Here is an 8888-nt window from a genome sequence, read left to right as displayed (position 1 = left end):
GTTTTTTTTAAATATTTTGGCAGTGTGAAAGCGGTATTAGTCTCTTTCTATTAGGTAGTCACTATAACCAAAACGGCTATTTTTGTTTTGTAGATTGGAGTCCCGCACTTATTCTAGTTCACTCTTTCTGACAAAATTCTTCTTAGATGGACAAAACCATGTGCACTGCAGGGGGGAAGATGTAACTTGTGCAGAGAGAATTAGATTTGGGTGGAGTTTTACTTCAAAGTGAGATCTATATTGCAGTGTAAAAATAAAGCAGCCAGTCTTTACCCTGCACAGAAACAAAATAACTCACCCAAATCTAATTCTCTCTGCACATTTTACATCTGCCTCCCTGCAGTGCACATGGTTTTGTCCATCTAAGAAGAATTTTGTCAGAATAAGTGAACTAGAATAAGGCCCTGAGTATCCTGGCAGTGGGCTTACTGTATTTGTAATCCACAAGTGAAAGTGAATCAGGTAATAATTGCTGGCTTAATCACAATGTTACAACACTGTAACAACACTGTATATATCAGCTCTCCACATTTCTTCATACCCTTTGCCTAAGCGTGTAACTCACTGTATAAAGTCTTTACACCATATTGCTTATGACAGTCACTATTTCTCCATCAAATAATATTATTTAGTGAAAACGACTTCTCTCCTTCTGATGAGGAAGCGCATACATGTCTGCCTGTTGTACAGTTATCATCTGAGGTAAACGCAGTTTCTGTGTTACCCCTGCATTAGGGTGTTAGCGTCTTTTAACCCTCCTGGGATAGTAATTATTTTATTATATAAATTTGGGCAAGATAAGAGCGTATTACAGCCTTTCTGAGGTAAAATGTCTCTTTTCTGTCTGCAGCTGTGTATAAATACATAAATATAGCTGACTTTAGTTCTATGAGGTAAAATGTCCTTTTTTTTATATATATATTTTTATTGAAAAATTAAGGAAGAATGACATATGGTACAATGAAAACATCACCAAGTAGTACAATGAGAAAGACATAGAATGGCAGTAGCTGGACAATGGACACATTTATATCTATAAACTCCACACAGACATAGGCATCATCCACACTCACACCACTTATCTAAGAAATAATGACGCGTACAACTGAATTGGGCTCAAAGGGGACGGCTTATTTATTTTGAGTACGGGCGGCCTATTTGAATCTAACTAAAATTTACGTCCCTGCTCTAACTAAGGTGGCGGGCAAAGAACTGTATGCAATAAATCACATAGCTAGTAAAATAAAAAAGTAATGAAAATAATAAACTTCGGATCCAAGGGCCTCCTGCCCTTTCTTGCCCAGGACCGGCCACCTGCCAGCGTCTATGGCAATAGCAAACTTTATATGCAGACTTTTCCCAAAGGGCCACCTGCCCTAAAGGTCAGGGGTGGTCAACCCCTGACCTTTAGGGCAGGTGGCCCTTTGGGAAAAGTCCCCTGACCCTCGCATATATCACTAAGGCAGAGCTCACCACTCTGCCCGAGCCAGAAAAAATTGGGCCACTTGCCCTAACATACAAAATGGCCACAACAATTTAGCCTATCCGAAGTAAATGATTGTCAAGGTCCAGATGTGGGCCCACCTGGATCGGTGATGCCCACATCTCGACATCAACCAACAGCTAAATGTAAATACCGCTCTAATTAAAACTACCGTTCTTTCTGCCACATCAGTTCGACCAGAACTGACCTGCCACCAACCTAACACGAAAATTTCCTCAACTAACCCTCCAAACTTCTCAGTACGTCCATAATATCCTTAAAAAACAGGTCCATACCAACTACAGAGAGATGTACTCCATCCGACCGATACAGGGTCTCGTTTCTGAAGGAAATGGTCTCGTGCCTGATGACCAATCCACCGTCAGCTACTATGGCCCTGCCAACCACCTAGTTAATTCGCCTTTGTACCAGATCAATGGCCCCTGGATTAATCGCATCTCTCTAGACCCTTCTAGGAATGATCTCTGACCAGAAGAACCTGCAGAAACGCCATTCTCTAATCAAATCAAGCATTAAATTCCTAATCTCAAAACGGATATTGAGACCGGAATTATGAGTGAGGTCGTTGCCCCCCAGGTGGATAATGACAAAGAGAGGATAACCGAACAACCTAACAGACTCTTCAAACAAACCCCTCAACGCAGACCACCTCATACCCCTACGCCCAAGCTAGCGGATAAGTCGTGTTTCAGGGAAACTCTCCGTATCCGTAGTTACTTGGGACAAGGACAACCAATAAATGAATGAATGCCCCACCATCCAAATCATATTGGCGTCCAACTGTTGACCTGTAATTCAAAATAATAAATACTATTAGAAATGTGTATAAAAGTAGACATTGGGAAAAAACGTACCCGGGAATTCCCTTAATGGTGATTTTGAAATTCTATATTAAATTGACAATAACTAATATGAATGTGATATGGGTGACCTATTTGAAACTAGTTTTGAACCCACTGAAATCAGTGAAATGCTATTCTAATTTACCACTAATGATTTGGTGGGAGGGGAGCAGGTCACCCGATTTGACTTGAGGCAAAAAACACAAATCTTCCACCAGCTGGCTAGAGCCAAATTTAAGACTGGTGGTAACACAAAAAATTCCTCAAGGCCCCCCAAACACTAAGGCGCGTTTGGGCGAGCGGTTACTCCTCAAATGGGCTCACTGGACGATGTCGGCCTGATGCAACGCCTAAACGCTCCAGACCACCATCTCCCAAGTGCTCGTATGTCGACCTGGGACCAACCCGCCGAAGCGGCGCCAATATGGAAAGAGTGTGTTCCGAAGTCGGCCAGAGAAAGACCCTGATGCAAGATACAGCGCCTGAAAACTGACCTAAACTGAAAATTAGTAAGGGGCGACCCGTCAATGTGCATAAACCACGCCCCTGGCAATTGAGGTCGCAAATCCAAATAGGCCAAAGCTGCTGCCACAGGACAAATCCGGCGATTGCCACTCTGACCCAAATGGACCCACTGACCCCTGCCTGCTACATCTGTCTTTGAGCGCTGTATCTTGCACCACAAACCGTCGAGGTGCCGACATGGCAGAACATCATGGGCGAAGCTGATGCCCTGGTTGCGGACACCAGTTCACCCACTCTGAACGCCCCATGGAAAGCCATGAAAAATGCCAGTCAAAAAAGTCGAACCTCATAATGACTTAGAGATTCGACGCAATAGACTGGCATCGATTGGTCGTCGCCTGTCCAGCAGAACCGGCCGGGTCCGGGCCCACCCTTTTAGCATCCTGGAAAGGATAAAAGACTTTGTAATGTCTCTCTTCCCACCGAGACGAAACTTCGGGACTTTCCCTCCAAGTACAGGCTCCACACAAAGGCAATAATAAGATGCTTAGTGCTCTTACCTGCACCACCCCGTTCGAGAATGAACTCGTTCCAGCGCTCCCATGAGACCAGATACGCCCTGAACGTCACCGGCGCTAAAGATTGCAGGGCCAGTTCCTCTACCCCTCCAGTGGCACCTGCCATAAAAAAGATGGACACTGCTCACCATATTTCTGAGCTAAAGGCACAAGCTGCCTAAAACTTACCCATTCAAAATGAGACCCCGGCACGTGCTTGGCTCACAACGTAATGTTGTTTGCCAAGCAAAGCATCACTATCCGAGCCAGGATGCGCAACACCGGCAGGGATGTTGACTTTAGTCGGCTAATGGCATGTACAACCCCTAGGTTATCGCACCAAAAGACAACTTCCCTGTTACTCAAGTCTTTGACCCACAGTTCTAAAGCGACCATTATTGGGAATATCTCCAATAATAGTATGTTTTTATTCAAACCGTCTTGTGCCCAAGACTCGGGCCAAGAATCCGCGCACCAACGCCCCGCATAGAATGCCCCAAAACCGGTATATCCCCCGGCGTCCGTATATAATTCCAATTCCGCATTTGCAACGGCTGGGGCTTGCCAGATGCAAATGCCATTCCACACCTTCAAATCCCTCTTCATTTCTGAAGATAGACGGAGGAAATGGTGTGGTTTTACGAATCCCCACAGTTGCTCGTTTCCTACAAAATATTTTGCCCATGGGTATCACTCTGCATGCAAAATTAAACAGGCCCAATATAGATTGCGCCTGTTAAAGCGTTAACTTAGCCGCAGCCATGGCATAAAGTATCTCGTCATGCAGGCGACGCACCTTATCCAGTGGCAGTTTAAACAACCCAACCTCAGAATCAATTTCTATTCCGAGATACACCAGGCACGTAGTAGGGCCTTCGGTTTTTTTCCCCTGCCACAGGAACTCCAAAATCTCTAAACAAATCAAGAGCTGCTTCTAGTAACTTAAAGCAATAAGTCAGAATCTGAAGGACCCACCTAAAGGAAGTCACCCAAATAATGAGTAATCCGAATCCTCACTGGAGTCTTGGCACAAACCTATTGCGGCCTTGAGCATGGCATATTCTGCATCCGTCAGCTTATGCCTCATATCATTAATAAAATGGCCCTCAGGGATGATGTTCCTTCTCCTACCACCAGATGGCGCTGCATCTGCACCAGTGACCACCTGACTCCCCTGGCAGCCTCTCTCCACTCTGCTATGTGCTGCATCATCCATTAAACCCTCAGGCACTGCAGCCTGTAATCCTCTTCTACTTTTCCCCATCTTGTGCCTTTCATTGTCCTGGTGGTCTAATGGCTGCACTCCCCTTACATTTTCATCAACAACATGCTGGCCAGGGCTGGGCTGCCGTCCGGATCCAGCGTTGACCAGACTTTGCGCCTCATTACTGACAGGCAGGCTGCTATGCCTAGCAGCCCGTCTCCCTCTGCTGCGTGCCGGAGCAGCGCCAGGCTGATCCCCGGTGGCTGGCCGGCACGAACTACATCCCCCACGCTGCACCGTGCGCTCCGGCGTGGGCCTAACTGCTTGCCGGCCGCCGATGATTTGCACGGTGGGCGGTGCGTCCACAGCCATGCGCCGCTCACATCCCTGTCTCCCCCTCTGCCGTCCGCCCGCTTGTACAACTCGGGCGGGCGAATCTAATGCCAGCGGCGGCCTGCCTCTTTGGCGTCCGCCCGCGCGAGTACTGCGTGCGGCCGAAGCAACCTCCCTGCTACTCCTCTGTTGTCCGCCTGCTTGAGGATTGCGGGCGGGCGACGTCAAACCCGAATGCGCCGCTGACATGGCTCACCTTTCCCCCTGCGCTGGGAGGGGAGCGTTCACGGGGGCTAAATCGGCCGCATCAGCCCCTCTCCTGCGGCGCGGTGACGGGGATAGGCCCCTGTCTTCACCGCGGATTGGAGGCCTAGTCCTAGGCCTAACCGCAACGCTAGCGCCAGCATATCTAGAGGGAGCCCTTACTGATCTTTTAGGCCTAGCAGCCATCACAATAGGTTTCGTTTAGAAAGTAGGAAAATAGAGAAAAGGGTTTAAGCTTTATTAAGGCTAGATAGATTAAGGGAAGGATTAGGAGAGAAAGAAAAGAGAGATATAGAATGACAATAACAGTTGTAAATAAGGATGTCTCTGTACTCAACAGTCCTCTTCAACGATTCCTGAAGCAAGAGGCAGAATTTTCTGGAAGCAGGATCATCACCCCATCAATCCACACCTCTAACTTCAAAACAGCCTATCCAAGATCAACATGCAAATCAGCCACCTGTCAATCAAGCAAGCCAAACCCCCAAGCCCAGCTCCGGTGTGCAAGCTAAGGATCCCTGCTAGAGATGGCCAAAACGGTTCATTAAGCTGATCCGGGGCCCTCGGTGGAAAGATACGTATCTTTTAGATGAATCCTCGGGTCGCTTTAAAAAAAAGGGGGAATATACATGACCGAGTAAAAACACTGATCGATGGCAACCATCGATGGCGTCTGCACCGATGGCCATCCCTGGCAGCAGCAGCTAATCTTTCTATCACTTGTAGTCATAGCACTGTACTCAGTCTACAGAGGTAGTACAACTCAGCTGCCACAGGTGGCAGCACTGAGATCAGGAAAATGCATCGCAAACTGAAACGGATCACCTTTTTGGGATCGACGGCTCACTCGTTCTTGGATGGGATCTGTTCAAAAGACCCGGTTCGTTCGCTGGCGACCCGTCTCTAATTCCTGCCATAGCCTGGTGAGTTTATGCTGCCTCAGCCAGACAAGCTGCCTTCTACAGTCTTATTCTAAATATGAACACAACCTATGCTACCATTACTGAAAGAGGAGTGAATATAGAGAGCGCTGTACCATCAATGGTTTAGAGGGGGGGCGTCCCCTCTCCAGAGTGGCCAAATTATACCATGTGGTAAGCGCAACCGCTTGTCTAATGCGATCTTTTTCCTGAGTTGTGAGGGTGGGTATATATAGCAGCCAAGTGTCAAAGAATTTTGGCGCCTTAGTCTCCACATCTAACATACACTCTATCCAATCCATTTGGAATAGAAATTTTAATCTCGGGAGCATAAGCTGTATAGGAATGGGGTTAGGGTGTATCCATTGGGAGAGAATGTTTTTTTTGGCGGCCGCTGCAATTTTGGCCAGGAGGCCCTTAGCGCCTCGTGTGAGGGGCGTGTGTGTGTCTAACGCATGAATATTGCACAGTGCCCAGGAGGGGGTTATAGTGAAGGTTATCTGCAAGGTATGGTTGATGTATTGTTGAACCTCTAGCCAAAAAGCCTGCACTAGTTCACATGTCCATAAACAGTGAAAAATATCTGCTTCTGGGGACAAGCCTTTGAAACAGTTGGAATCATCACATATACCCATCAGAAAACGGTGCTTGGGTGTATAGTATGCCCTGTGTAATATTAAACATTTGGTTAGAGATGCCACTAAGTAGGTGGCAATGCCTTAACCGTATATGTGTTGAAAGGCCACTGGGACCTCTTCCATCCTTGTCAAGGGGGGTGCTAAACTTCTCTCCTTTCATACAACACAAAATGTCCTTTTCTGAGGTAAAATGTCTTTAAACTGTATACAGCTGGGTAGGTAAATATGAGAACACCCCTTTTCTGCTCTGGTATGTATGTATTTTGGGGCTGGATTCACCACACCTCTCTTTTTATCATTTACAGTCCAACAGGTGGCAGCAATAAGTTGAGAGGGAATCCCAGCAACTGATGAGCCGTCTTCGCATACCCCCAGTAAGTATAAGCATCCTCCATGCTCCCTCTGTCTGCCACACACTCTCTGCCTGGACCTCTCCATCCCAACTGCCCTGTTCAACCGCTCGGCTCAACCTCCTTCTGACCTAGGTCATGTGACATGCTAGAGACTTTCTGTGCAGCTGCCGATTATGCTGGGAATTATTCACCACTGTTAACAAATTCACCATAGTGTGCTTCATCATAACAATCAACACATTGTATAGCAGGTTATTACACTTGTACTTTGTAATACATATTATGTAATACACGTATTACACTGAGGGGAGAGAAAAGTACTGAGGGGCCGTGGGAGGAGAAAAATAAGGAAGAGGATGCTTCAGCAGAGATCACTGGATTGAAAAAATGGCCTGGGATTGGCATCCTTAGTTCAGACATAACTTGGGGATATTCCTGGGGATAAAATACTGGTAAAAACCCTGGTCAATTGCATGTGCTCGGGATCTGGAAGTGAAATCATGGGTATACCCTTTCAGACATAGGGCGGGATGCTATATCACTCACCGCCGCGGCCCCGGGTGTTTTTCGGCGCCGCTGTATGCTATATCCTCCGGCGGCTCAGTGCTTCTCTCTGCACTTCCGCATTCAGGAGGTTTTCGGTGCGCGCTGCTCTCCTCATAGGGTTGAACAGGAGAAGCGCGCGCACCTTATGCTGTAACCCCCGACGCGCTACTTGAAGCTGAGTGTTAACTCGCCTCCTTTGGCTGGCGGAGAGGTCAGCGTTAATTGTCCAAAATAATAATTGATTGATACATAATGTTGCCTTGTACTTTTGTGAGTGTTTTGTAGCTTGTTAAATATTAAATTTTGTTTGATTTTAATTTTTTGCGGTTTTATGTGTGTTCTGAGGTGTTTTTTTTAATAGATTTGCCTCCTGAGGTGTGAGGCAATTTTCTAACCTGTAGCCATGGTAATGGTGTAATTGTAATAATAATAATAAATAAATGTAATTGCATTATGAATTTATTTATTAGTCTTTTTTTTTTTTAAGTGTTAAGGGCGGGATTCTCTAAAATCCGCAGCCCTCTTCGCCGGCCATCGCATTTCTAATGACCGCAAATTCTCTAAAATATGCAGTCATTAACGCAAGGGACAGCACTTGCGGTAAGAGCTGTCCCTTGCAATGCGGTGCCGTTGCTGGACTTCCGGGCCTATGACCCGGGAGTCCGTCTGGCATGCGCAGACTGACGTGCCGGCCGCAGGGCATGCTGGGAGGGATCCGTGACGGATCCCTCACACACCGCTGCGGTAAGAAGCCCATTGGCTTCTGCAGGGAATCGCCAGCTTTTGCTGGCGATTCCCTCCGCAGCGCTGACACTGCGGAGGGGGGTTAGAGAATACAGAAATGCGGTAAAAACCCCGATAACGGGGTTTTTGCCGCATTTCTTTAATAGAGAATCTCCCCCGAAAAATGTTTGTTTTTGTTGCCTCTAACACCCGCTTGCCTGCTCCACCACACGGTGCCGCACATTGGGGGCGATTGTGCTACACAGATATGTGGTTGAAATTCCTGTTAATGGAGGATTTCCCGCATTTCGGTGTGCTGCATTATCACACCGCAGTTTTAGCGCAGCAGAATTGCCTGCAAAAGTCATGCTAGGATACAGCGGGAGATTCTATAAAGCAGAAATGTGGTAAAAACCCCGTTTTTGGGGTGTGCACCACATTTCTATATGCTATATGGCACCTCTGCAGTGTCAGTGCTGCGGAGGGAATTGCCAGCAAAGGGCGGGATGTTGTAACATCCGCGGTCCCCTTCGCTGGAC

At 47.1% G+C, this 8888-nt stretch overlaps 1 non-coding gene across 1 annotated transcript; it reads right to left on the bottom strand.

Annotated features, from left to right (window-relative positions):
- Positions 1-6765: 6765 nt before the first annotated feature.
- LOC146066008 (U6atac minor spliceosomal RNA) lies at positions 6766-6894 on the bottom strand. The gene has a single exon (XR_014472811.1). It is a non-coding gene; the product is annotated as a U6atac minor spliceosomal RNA (small nuclear RNA).
- Positions 6895-8888: the final 1994 nt, after the last annotated feature.

This window comes from Crinia signifera, chromosome 3 (genome assembly GCF_055691185.1).
Source record: "Crinia signifera chromosome 3, ASM5569118v1, whole genome shotgun sequence".
NCBI classification, from domain to species: domain Eukaryota; kingdom Metazoa; phylum Chordata; class Amphibia; order Anura; family Myobatrachidae; genus Crinia; species Crinia signifera.
Note: the sequence above shows the minus strand (reverse complement) of the source record. Positions and strands in the feature narration are given on the sequence as shown.